This window comes from Eretmochelys imbricata, chromosome 12 (genome assembly GCF_965152235.1).
Source record: "Eretmochelys imbricata isolate rEreImb1 chromosome 12, rEreImb1.hap1, whole genome shotgun sequence".
NCBI classification, from domain to species: Eukaryota; Metazoa; Chordata; order Testudines; family Cheloniidae; genus Eretmochelys; species Eretmochelys imbricata.
This window is the reverse complement of record NC_135583.1, coordinates 827,580-840,351: the sequence shown is the minus strand read 5'-3', so window position 1 is coordinate 840,351 and position 12,772 is coordinate 827,580. Positions and strand designations below refer to the sequence as shown.

The 12,772-nt window shown below is 47.9% G+C and overlaps 3 non-coding genes across 3 annotated transcripts; 1 reads left to right on the top strand and 2 right to left on the bottom strand.

Annotated features, from left to right (window-relative positions):
- The first annotated feature begins 4,191 nt into the window (after positions 1-4,191).
- Positions 4,192-4,285, top strand: TRNAI-UAU (transfer RNA isoleucine (anticodon UAU)). The gene is made up of 2 exons: positions 4,192-4,229; positions 4,250-4,285. It is a non-coding gene; the product is annotated as a tRNA-Ile (tRNA).
- Positions 4,286-6,746: 2,461 nt separating this feature from the next.
- Positions 6,747-6,828, bottom strand: TRNAS-UGA (transfer RNA serine (anticodon UGA)). Its single transcript has one exon. It is a non-coding gene; the product is annotated as a tRNA-Ser (tRNA).
- A 5,464-nt stretch (positions 6,829-12,292) lies between these two features.
- On the bottom strand, positions 12,293-12,374 carry TRNAS-CGA (transfer RNA serine (anticodon CGA)). Its single transcript has one exon. It is a non-coding gene; the product is annotated as a tRNA-Ser (tRNA).
- Positions 12,375-12,772: the final 398 nt, after the last annotated feature.

The following is a 12,772-nucleotide window of genomic DNA, read 5'->3' as shown; positions in this document are numbered from 1 at the left end:
ACCATATTGTATTTTGTCCCATTTACCATTGACTTCAATGTCCTTAACTACTTTCTCCTTCAAAATTTTTTCCAAGACCTTGCATACTACAGATGTCAAACTAACAGGCCTATAATTACCCAGATCACTTTTTTTTCCCTTTCTTAAAAATAGGAACTATGTTAGCAATTCTCCAATCATACAGTACAACCCCTGAGTTTACAGATTCGTTAAAAATTCTTGCTAATGGACTTGCTATTTCTTGTGCCAATTCCTTTAATATTCTTGGAGGAAGATTAGCTGGGCCGCCCGATTTAGTCCCATTAAGCTGTTTGAGTTTTGCTTCTGCCTCAAATATGGTGATGTCTACCTCCATATCCTCATTCCCATTTATCATGTTACCATTATCCCTAAGATTCTCTTTAGTCTTATTGAAGACTGAGGCAAAGTATTTGTTTAGATATTGGGCCATGCCTAGATTATCCTTGACCTCCACTCCACCCTAAGTGTTTAGCAGTCCCACTTCTTCTTTCTTTGTTTTCTTCTTATTTATATGACTATAGAACCTTTTACTATTGGTTTTAATTCCCTTTGCAAGGTCCAACTCTACTTGACTTTTAGCCTGTCTCACTTTATTCCTACATGTTCTGACCTCAATAAGGTAGGTTTCCTTGCTGATCTCTCCCTTCTTCCACTCCCTATATGCTGTCTGCTTTTTCTTCATCACCTCTCTGAGATGCTTGCTCATCCAGCTTGGTCTACAACTCCTGCCTATGATTTTTTTCCCCTTACTTGGGATGCAGGCGTCCGATAGATTCTGCAGCTTTGATTTAAAATAATCCCAGGCCTCCTCTACCTTTAGATCCATAAATTCTTCAGTCCAATCCACTTCCCTAACTAATTTCCTTAATTTTTGAAAGTCAGACCTTTTGAAATCAAAAACCCTAGCTGCAGATTTATTTTTATTAATCCTTCCATTCAGTTTGAACTGAATTAGCTCATGATCACTTGAGCCAAGATTATCCCCTACAACCATTTCTTCTATGAGGTCCTCACTACTCACCAAAACCAAATCTAAAATGGCATCCCCTCTAGTCGGTTCAGCAACTACTTGATGAAGGAATCCATCAGCTATCGCATCTAGGAAAATCTGAGCCCTATTATTATTACTAGCACTCGTCCTCCAGTGTATATCTGGGAAGTTAAAGTCTCCCATGATCACACAGTTGCCATTAGTATTTACTTTATTAAAAACATTAAAGAGGGCTCTATCCATATCCAAATTAGATCCCGGCAGTGTATAGCACACCCCAAGCACTATCCCAGGGGAGGTTCTAATAGTTTTCTTCCCCAATTTAATTTTTGCCCAGGCGGACTCAGTCATATCCATTTCATTGCTTCTTCTTTCTTTACATTCTATCTCATCATTGATCTACAATGCTACTCCACTACCTTTACCTTTATTTCTGTCTTTCCTAAACAGCACATACCCTTCAATACCTGTAGCCTAGTCATGACCACTATTCCACCCTGTTTCTGTTATCCCTAGAATATCTGGTTTCAGAGTAACAGCCGTGTTAGTCTGTATTCGCAAAAAGAAAAGGAATACTTGTGGCACCTTAGAGACTAACCAGTTTATTTGAGCATGAGCTTTCGTGAGCTACAGCTCACTTCATCAGATACATACCGTGGAAACTGCAGCAGACTTTATATATACACAGAGAATATGAAACAATACCTCCTCCCACCCCACTGTCCTGCTGGTAATAGCTTATCTAAAGTAATCGTCAGGTAGCTCTAGTTCCTCCATTTTGTTACCCAGGCTCCTCGCTTTAGTGTACAAACATCTTAATTTTTGCTGTTTGGCCTCGCTCACATTCTGTACCCTATTAGGCACGGTCATTTTACTATCAGTATAACCTATTAGACTTGTATCTATACTGCCCTTCCTCCTACCCATGGCTGTATCCACTCTTACTTCATTTTCTTTCCTCTCAATGCTAAATTCTGGTGTGGAGATTACCTGGACATCTCCCAACCATCTCCCCCTAATTCCTAGTTTAAAGCTCTCTTAATCAGTTGTGCCAGCCTCCATCCGAGAAGTCTATTTCCTTCCCTACTCAGATGAAGTCCATCCCGAGAGAACTGTCCTCTCTCCATGAATGCCTCCCAGTGGCCATACATCCCAAAGCCCTCCTTATAGCACCACTGCCTAAGCCATCTGTTGATAGTCATAATCTTGTCACACCTTTGTTGTGCTTCTCTAGGAACAGGCAGAATCCCACTAAAGATCACCTGAGCCTCAATTTCCTTAAGCGTCTTCCCCAGCCTAGCATAGTCTCCTTTAATAGTTTCCAGCGAGAATCTAGCCGTATCGTTTGTTCCCACATGAAGGATTATTAGGGGATTCTTTCCCGCTCCCTTTAGAATCCTTTTCAACCTCAGGTCTACATCCCGTATCTTAGCCCCTGGAAGACAGCAAACCCTCCTATTCTCCGGATCAGCTCTGGTTACAGGCCTATCTATTCTTCTCAGTAAAGAGTCCCCAATCACATAAACCTGTCTTTTCCTAGTGACGGTGCTATTCTCCAGTCTATCTCCTGTTCCCTCTGGCTGCAAGATCTTTCCATTCCTATTCTCCCTTGTAATCCTCTTTAACCCATCCTGTATCCTCCTGGGGCTCATATTTGGTGTAATCTCCATTAACTCTTCCCCTTTTCCTATAGGACTAGCCGCTCTTCTCTTCTTCCTTGCCCTTCCACCTTCAGTGACTACCTGCTGAGCCCCTTCTTCATTTTCCAACTCTGCATACCTATTCTTAAGCTCTATTTCTCCTTCACTAGCCCGTCTTTTCCTCTGCCTGGTTCTTTTAGTCACATGCTTCCACTGACCACTTTCCTCACCCAGTCTCCCCTCAGAATTCCCCAGCCCTGCTTACCTCAGGGCTTTGGTCTCCTTACCCTGGTGAACCTAGTTTAAAGCCCTCCTCACTAGGTTAGCCAGCCTGCTTGCGAAGATGCTCTTCCCTCATCTGGCTCTTAATCTGAAGGCTGAAGTTACAATTCCCTGTTCGGGTGCTTGGGGCTCCTCTTCAACAGTACAGCACACAGTCCGCTTAAGCCCCCACCCAGTAATCTGGGGAAACTAACCAGGGCCACTGGGTGCCTCTAAGAGGCAATACTTTCCCCAGTCACCAGCACTGAGTGGAGAAAAGAAACTTCAATAAAAAGGAGGAAAATCACCTTGTCTTAACTTTGGAAAACACCACAATCAGGATTCATAACACGACACTATGAGCAAAACACCCGCCCACAGTAGGCTGGGCGGTGTCCTTTTGCCTCGGGCTCTGAAATCCAGAGACCAAAAGCTCTTTGGAAGAGTCCCTCCCTTCACTGCACCTCACTCCCAGCTGCTGTCCTGGGTCAATGAAAACCCAGAGATCACCTCTCACCCCTTGGGGGAAAGCCCCTTTCTCCCTCCCCTGTCTGCCCACATTGCCGGTCACTTGCCATTCCACCCTGTCACTGCTCTGCTGCCCACCCTCTCTCCTCTGGGATGTCTTGCGGTCCCACTAAGAGCGGTGCAGGCTCCCTAAAAGCAGCGGCCACCAGAGCCCGAACAGTAGCCCCATCCCTTCCTCTTGAAGCCACGCACCTGCATCACCCCTTCTCCCCGAGGTCCCACTCCTGCGCTGACTCTTCCCCCCAAGACCCCGCCTCCCGATCACTGCTCTCCGCCCCCTCCCCACCCTCCCTTGCCCTTACGGTCATTACAAAGTGGTAAGGCAGAGCCCTTCCATTTCTAAAAGTCCTGGGGCGTTGTGCCCCCCCGTTCACGCACCCCTGGATCCCGGAGCTTCACACAGCTCTCACTGATCTCAGCTGTTAGCGAGGGAGCCTCACGGCTCGCGCAGACTCGGCAGTTTCCTGCCTGAGAGACTCTGTCCCAAAGCAGGACTAACGCTTAGACCTGGTTCTTGGGGATTTCAGATCTGTTGATCTGCGTGAAGACTCTCCATTGAGTCTTAATCAGCTCTGGTATCGGACAGAGAAGAAGAAGAGGGTCAAATGGTGCCGGGAACCCTTCAGAGGAACCCACCCCACCAAGAACCAACACTTGTCTCCTCCCGCTCTCAGCTCCACTGAGAAGTTTTGGGGGGTCACGCCTCGCCTTTCTCACCCTAGGGGCCTGGGAGAGCAGCCATAGCCAGGTGCCCCAGTGGTGCAATTGGTTAGCGCGCAGTACTTATAGGGCAGTGCTGAGAGGAGCTATGCTGAGGTTGTGAGTTCAAGCCTCACCTGGAGCACTGGTTTTCATTAACCAAATGGCTTCACCCACTTGTTTGTTTGGCCCTGTGGAGTGTAGAATGCCAGCCCAGGGGACACTGAGGATGGGGGAGGACTCAAAAATGCCCCCTTCAATTATTCCCTCCCCTCCAGAGTGCAGGTCAGAATCTACAATCCTTTCTCCCCCACCAGCCGCTGTGCCAGGATCCCTCAAGCAGAGCCTCAAGTCCTGCAGGATCCTTGACGCCTGGGGAGGGAGAGGAGCAAGGTAGCCATTTTGTTAGAGGGCTTTCTCTTCCCTTGCCCTCTTCCCCAGTTCTTGTCACGCAAGCAGCAAAAGACCAGAAGTCCGAAGTGCAGACAATGCGATGTTTCCTGTGGTTAGTTTCCAAGGAAGCATATTCTGAAGCCCTTCACACCACTGGGGCTTACCTCTATACACCGATAGACACTGTTCCCCAGTGTTCCCTTCCCAGCTCCGACACTGCAAAGCGTTTACCCCGCGTCCCCCTTCCCCGCTCCGACGCTGCAGAGCCTTGCCTGTGTCTCTCTTCCCTGTTCCCATTCCCCCACTTCACAAACATGATTCCAATTTCCACTTCCACTTCCTGTTTGACTCCAGATTATATGGTAATATTCTCAGCTATACCTTAACCAATCATTTTACTGAAATGTAATTAACCAATCCTAATATATTGTAACATAATTCTCTAACCAATTATATCCCACTACACTAATGAACTTACACATAGCAAAATTAATTATACAACAGTCAGAAACAATTAGAGAACCAGACAGATTGACAACAGAAAAGTGGGGGCCGTAAAGATAAAAGATATTGAAATGAGGGTTTCACAACCACAACCATTGAGAAGGAATTTCTTGCCAGACAGGAGGCTCTCTTAAGATCTGTTTCTGTATCTGGTGGTGATGGGCACTATCAGGACAGGATCGTCTTCCTAACCGCCCAATACCACCGTATTTCAATGGGACGGGTCGGGGATGTGAGGGAGTGACCGTTCGCTTCCCAGTTTATGGCTGCCCCTGCAGCTTAGCCAAAGGCCTTAGCCTAAGAACCCAGCCTCAGACTCTCCTTGGGAGAGAAGGCCCGCACACAGGCAGACTGTGATTTTGATTCTTTGTTTTGCACCCCGTAACTAGCTAAGTGATGAAAACACACAGTAAAAATACACTGTGATAATAAAAAGCCTGTACTCTTAAAGTATAGGCTTTACAGGCGGGCCTGAATATCTCTATTCTAACAAGGATCGTTTGGGAAATTAGCCTTTGCTGACAAGGTTTGTCACTGTTCCTATTTCACCTTCCGGTGTTATGCAGAGGGATCTTTGGCATATTTTTGTGAGCTTAATAACTATCTCCGAAACTTTATTTACTCAAACTTCAAAATTGGTGTCACCTGATTTTTGCATCGCCCTGTGAAAAAACAGCGGACACGTGGGGCTTTCTACAGGGCGTCATGATGCTAAAGTTGGGGAATTCAATCGCTGTACTCGTGTGTGGGGGGGTGTTTCTCCACAGCTGACTCAGAGCTTCCAGCCTCGGGCTGCCCCTGCCTCACTGCCAGGCACACCGGGCTGTTAGCTGCACCCACTGTCCTTGCCAGGGGTCCCTGCTGAACCCTGTGGGTGACTCTGCAGGTGGAGAAGGTGCTGTGTAGCAATGTAGAGCAGGTGCAGGAAGGAGCCGGGGTCACTATTCAAATTCTGAATTGCACAATTTTCCAAAGTTGGGAGTGTCCAAAACCAATTCTAACGGGAAGGCGAATGCAGAGCAGTTACACTGGAGGGACCCAGACCTGCAGTGGGGGCACAGTGGAAATTAATAATGGGAAGATCATTTGTTAAATTAGTCATCACTGACAAGATTTGTCTCTGTTCTTATCTCACGTTATGGTGTTATTTAGAGGAATCGGTACATATTTTTACTGTAGTAATTAAACCCTTAACTTTATTTAATCAAGCCAAAGACTTTGCGTCACTTATTTTTTTCTCTCTCCTAGCAGGAATGAATTGAATTTTGTGACATTCTGGAAAGTGCAGAGAGAATAACTGTGGGGAATTCAGTCTTTGTGTTTGTGAGCTGATGTTTTCCTCTCACAGGTCAGTGCTTGCATGGAAATCCTAAGAGGGATCTAAGGGCTGGTGTACGCTGGACACTTAACTGGCAGAGCTACGTGTCTCAGGGTGTGAAAAATCCACACCCCCAAACCAATACAGTTAAGCTGATCTAAGCCCTGGTTAGATAGAGCTAAATAGAAGGAAAAATTGTTCCGTCAATGTAACTATTACAGCAATGGGAAAACCCCTCCACTCGCTGTAGCAACTGTCTACTCCAAAGCGCTATCGCAGTGTCACAGCAGTGTTTTAAGAAGTGTAGACAACCTCAGAGTGAGACCAGATCTGGCTCCAGTTCACATGCTGCAGCACTAAGATTGCAGTAGTCATAACATTCTTGTGCTTCCATCGTTGGCAGGATTTGAACCTGCATGGGGTGACCCCAATGGAACTCAAGTCTATCACCTTAACCACTCGGCCACAACTACGTGATGTATGGCTATTTCACTACACTATGATTCAGTTCTCACTGAATTGTCACTTCAAATTGCTCAGATCCACTTCCCAGGCACAATCACAGCTGTGCCTTAGTGTAAGTGTGTCCATGGCTGAACAGCAAGAATTCCTGCCCTTTTCCCTTCCGGCTGGAGCACAATGAGAATGTGTTTGTGTTAACGACATTGCTGTAGATCATTGTTCATTCCCCAAACTGACAATTCAGACAGTCCCTTTCCTAGTCAAATCTCCAGCACATCATTCCAATAGCAGGGGTCAGGATTTCTCTGGGGCATGGACATTTTTCAGGGGTTGGTGCATGAACTCAGCCTTGCATTCCATCCTTGATGTTTCATGGACTAACAAGAGCAGCATAAAGAAAGAGCTGAGCCAATATCTCCCTGTCAGGGATGCAGGTGGCCACATCCCCTCTGTCTGACCATTGCTATTGCAGGAGAGAAGGGTTCACTGGAGTTGAATGCCCTGGCTCAGAAAAGACACATAGGGAGGTTTTGCTGTTCATGGATATGTGCAAAGGAAATTGTGTCTCTGTGTTTTCCCCAGTGACTCCTACATCCCACGCCCAACATCTTCTGCGTGAACGAGGATGGGTCATTCAGAAAATCATCTTGTTTGGATGTAAAGATGTGAAATGATGGGAAAATTGACCCTTCTTCCTAGTTTAAATTCTGTAACTTCTACATTGGACAATAATACTCAGCTCTTCACTGGCCGTATGAGATCCGGGGCTGGGGAAGGAATGTGTTCGGAGACATGACTCAGCACGACAGACTCAGGGTTCTGGATCCAACCCAGCCAGCAAAGCCCTGACACATGGAAAGGAGGTGTCCACAGATCCCATTCGCCACCACCACGCAATGGGAGCTGATGTTCAGTTCCACCATGTCTCCGAAGTCCTTTCCGGAGTCACTGTCTCTTGAACATCCCATTGTGGCGGCTCACCCCTCACAGTGATATCCTGCTCCGGCTACAGATTACATGGCAGCTCCACAGTCCAGATCCCCAGTGGGATTTAGTGGTCTGCCGTATGAGAGACAATAACTCCACCGGAGAACCACAAATGTTCAAACTATAAAAAAGTGACCTCTGCATTGTAGGCCACACTCACTGCTGGGGACCGACACCGGGATAGGGCTGACACTCAGAGGAGCTCTGCGCTTCTGGACTACATGGAATTATTTGGGCATTAAATCTATCAGGATGAAGGGGTTCGAGTTACCTGTGCCCTGTTCCTTTAAGGCATTGGAGCAATGCTGGGGAGATTGAAGGGCACAGAGCTGGGGAGCAGTGTGTGCTCCAAGGAAAGTTGTTGTGCTCTGGTGACACAGAGTGGGTGTGGAGGTTGTGTAAGCCATGGGGTTTGTATGCAGATAAAGTTTACTAACCCGCAGGTTCAAAGCTGTTCTTGCTCGGGCTACACAGGGCAGTCTTTGCTGAGAGTGTAGCTCAGTAGGTGAATATTTGCCTGGAGGACAATAGGTTCCTAGTTCAAATCCAAGTGCTTCCCTTTTTCAAAAGAAAATCAATTTCCAGACCCATCTCCAGTGTGTTCAGGAGTCCGCTGAATGGGGATGCTTGAAATGATTGTAAACACTCAGCAGTTCCCCTTGCGAATGTAGAAAACCCAGCAGAGCAGTCCAGCAGCTGAAATCCGCTCCAGTCCTCTCGTCTCCAAGAGGGACACTCTGTATTTGGGACATGTGTGACACCTCTGGGACGGTGACAGGTGAAAAATGCTGGATTCCAATGACAGCTGAGACCAAAGGAGGGGAAGGTGAATGGCAGAACCACACAGGGTCATAACACTCAGACCCGGGGCTTCACTGTCGCTATCCCTGTGTTTTCCCTCATTTATATCCTAAGAAACACACCCTTCTCCCTCCCCCACACACTGTCACACCCAACCTTTTCCCCTGGAGCCCACCCCAACCCTGCCCTACCTCTCTCCCACACACACACCATGGGACACAGCCTCTCTGTGACTCACCCAGGTCGGGACTTGCCTCTGCATCACCCCAACAGGTGAGCAGAGAGCCTGAAGGGCCACAGGAGACAGATGGAGATCGGCCGGAATAGAAAAGTCTTCCCTTCGCTTCTTCAGAGTCTCATTAACCTCGCCCAGGAGAAGTTCCAGCACCGGGTGGGCTCAAAGCACCAACCTTCCCCTCAGCAGCGGAAGGTGGGAACCAGCTCGATCACACAGAAGGAGGCTCCCCACCTCTGTTGCTGCTGTCCTGCAGCCTTTCATATGGATTTGTTTTAGGTAATGCAACCCCCTCGCCCCCCAATCCATCCGTTGAATAGTGAGACTCCAGTGGGGCAATGGGTTAGCCCACATTACCTAGAGAGCAGTGCTGTGTAGAGTGATGTTTACGTTACGAGTTCAAACCTCAACTGAAGCACCCACTTTCTTTAAGCGAGTGGCTTCTGCTAATCATTTTGCCCTGCGGAAAATACAATTGCAACCCAGCAGACACCGAGTTCCCTTCCTTTACTGAGTGCAAGGCAGATTCCACACATCTGCAAGGCTCCGCTCTCCACCCGCCACCTGTGTCAGGAGGGGTAAAGCCGAGACAAGAGCTCTGCCCATCCTGTGATTCTTCACCCCTTGACTCCTCCTCAATCTTTGATCCCCAAACCACCCTTGTGCACACTTTTGTTTTGTGCTCTTTGTTTACGAGTTGTTTTCTCTTGGGACTGACAGAGGCCAGACAGAAATCCATCTTCCTCATCCAAGTCTAAGATATTGCAGCCAGTATAGGTAAGCCAGGCAAGGCGGATTGCTTTATCTTTTGTTTTATGTGAATTTTCCCTGTGTTAAGACGGAGGTTTATTCCTGTTTTCTGTAACTTTAAGGTTTTGCCCAGAGGGGGATCCTCTGTGTTTTGAATCTGAATACCCTGTAAAGTATTTTCCATCCTGATTTTACAGAGATGATTTTTATCTTCCTTTTTTTGAAATAAAATCCTTCTTTTAAGAACCTGAGTGATTTTTCCATTGTTCCAAGATCCAGGGGTTTGGGCCTTTGATGATTTTGTAACCAATTGGTGAGGATATTATTCTCAAGCCTACCCAGGAAAGGGGGTATGTAGGGCTTGGGGGGATATTTTGGGGGAAGACGTCTCCAAGTGGGCTCTTTCCCTGGCCTTTGTTTAAAACGCTGGGTGGTGGCAGCATACCGTTCAAGAACAAGGCAAAGTTTGTACCTTGGGGAAGTTTTTAACCTAAGCTGGTAAGAATAAGCTTAGGGGGTCTTTCATGCAGGTCCCCAAGTCTGTACCCTAGAGTTCAGAGTGGGGAAGGAACCCTGACAGCTAGACTGGACGCACCTGGAGCTCACGCCCTAGATTTTGTGATGCCCAACCCCCAGCTCCTTCTTAGGTCTCTAGCTGAAGCCAGAGCATTGGCCTGAGCGGCAGAGAAGAGGTTTCAGTCCTGAAGAAAGCAGGACTTTCAGCACAAAGGGAAAACTGCACAAGCCCATCTGCGAAGGGACTTGCGCCCTCAATTGCCTGATCGGAAGTCAGATGCCTTATCCATTAGACCACAAGAGAAAACCCTTTCCAAGCACTTCTTTCAAAAAGGTGGACACTGTGTTTCTCAGGTCAGCTACTGAGGGGGGCAGAGACTCTCTGGGCACAAGAAGTTGAGTTCCCAGCGAGATGTGAGACTTAATTCTATGGAGCCAGGTGCAGGACTTTGGCAGGGAGGCTTAGGCATGGGGTACTGGGGTGCAGGGGTGGGCCGGCTGTCTAGGTGCAGAGATTTATTGACCCTGAGGTGCAGGAGGGAGGAAGAGGAGGAGGAATCGGCAGTGGGCATGGAGAAAAAGAGGACGGGGAGAGGCTCTCAGCAAGCCTGGCCAGCTCAGTCCATGGAACATCAGGCTCTTAATGGGAGGGGCCAGGGTTCAAGCCCCTGTCCAGGCACTCAGCTCTTGAGGTCCAGGAGCCAAATCATTCCTGGTGGTGTCCAGAGCCATGTGTGGGAAAGGGAGGCTGAGACCTGTGCACCCTGCTCTGTGGCAGGGATCCTGGTAGCTCAGACTCAGGGAAGGCTTCTGTACTCAGAGGTGCTGACTTGGAGACTTCCTGAGGGTTGCTTGACCCCTGCCCCCACCCCGTCCAGTCTCTTGCCATGCCGCCCTATTTCTTCCTCTCCCCAGTCCTTCCGCACGCCTGATCACTGGCAGGTGGGAGGAGCTGAAGGAGAAGAGGAGGAGCTTGTGGGCCAGGCCTGCTAGCAGGTGGGAGGTGCTGGTGGGGAGCTGGCTGCCAGTGGGTGCTGAGCACCTGTTTTTTTGTTTCTGTTCGTGCTGCAGCCCCATAGCACCCAGGGAGTCGGCGCCTCTGGCTGCACTGATGGCTCCTTTCGCACTCTAGAGGGAGGAACAGAACCAGGGTTATGGCTGATCTATGGGGCAGGGGGTGTTAGGTGAGTGGCAGAGGCTTCAGGTGCTGAGAGTTTGCCTGACACCTCAGGGGCACAGTGTGAGGTGGTGTCCCAGGGATCTCTATGAAAGGAGCAGAACAAGATTTACTTGGGGTGGGGAGAGAATTGAGAGCATCTCAGGGGTTGTAGAGAGTATTGGCTGGGTTAGAAACTGGCTGTCATAAATATAAAGGGAAGGGTAAATACCTTTAAAATCCCTCCTGGCCAGAGGAAAAATACTTTCACCTGTAAAGGGTTAAGAAGCTAGGATAACCTCGCTGGCACCTGACCAAAATGACCAATGAGGAGACAAGATACTTTCAAAAGCTGGGAGGAGGGAGAAAAACAAAGGGTCTGTGTCTGTCTGGGTGATGCTTTTGCCTCGGACAGAACAAGAATGGAGTCTTAGAACTTTGTAAGTAATCTAGCTAGATGTGCATTAGATTATGATTTCTTTAAATGGCTGAGAAAATAAGCTGTGCTGAATAGAATGACTATTCCTGTCTGTGTGTCTTTTTGTAACTTAAGGTTTTGCCTCGAGGGATTCTCTATGTTTTGAATCTAATTACCCTGCAAGGTATTTACCATCCTGATTTTACAGAGGTGATTCTTTTTTTACTGTTTCTTCTATTAAAATTCTTCTTTTCAAGAACTGAACGTTTTTTTCTTGGTTCTTAAGATCCAAGGGTTTGGGTCTGTGATCACCTATGCAAATTGGTGAGGATTTTTACCAAACCTTCCCCAGAAAGTGGGGTGCAAGGGTTGGGAGGATTTTTGGGGGAAAGACATTTCCAAACAACGCTTTCCTAATAAAATAAACTCGGATAAACATTTGGTGGTGGCAGTGGAAGTCCAAGGGCAAAGGGTAAAATAGTTTATACCTTGGGGAAGTTTTAACCTTAGCTGGTAAAAGTAAGCTTAGGAGGTTTTCATGCAGGTCCCCACATCTGTACCCTAGAGTTCAGCGTAGGGAAGGAACCTTGACACTGGCTAAAACACAGGCCTCGCTGTGAGCAGGATTCGAACCTGCGCAGGGGAACCCTATTGGATTTCGACTCCAACACCTTAACCACTCGGCCCTCACAGCTGCGAGCACACTAGTGCTTCAATGCCACAGAAACTGGTGAATAATCGCAATGCCCAGGCTTGACGTCATCTGAAATATAGAATTCCCACAGCAAACCTGGCTCCGAAAGCACAGGGGGGATTTGGGGTTTGTTCTCTTTGCTTTGCCATGTGCAGTCGCACACAGAGGGCTTTCAAAAGTCTCCCCTCCCACAAAGCGGGAATGGGAAATGATTCTCAACTTGCAGCTTGATGTGAATGAGGATGTCTGGACCACAGGGCCAGGGACTGACCTGTGCTAGAGAAACTAGTGACACATGGAACCATGGAATAGCAGCAGGACTGTGCAGGAAAATGTCTCACAAGAGGCATTAGTGCATTCGTGGTTTGGTAGCAGAAGTCACAGAGATCGGGGGGAGG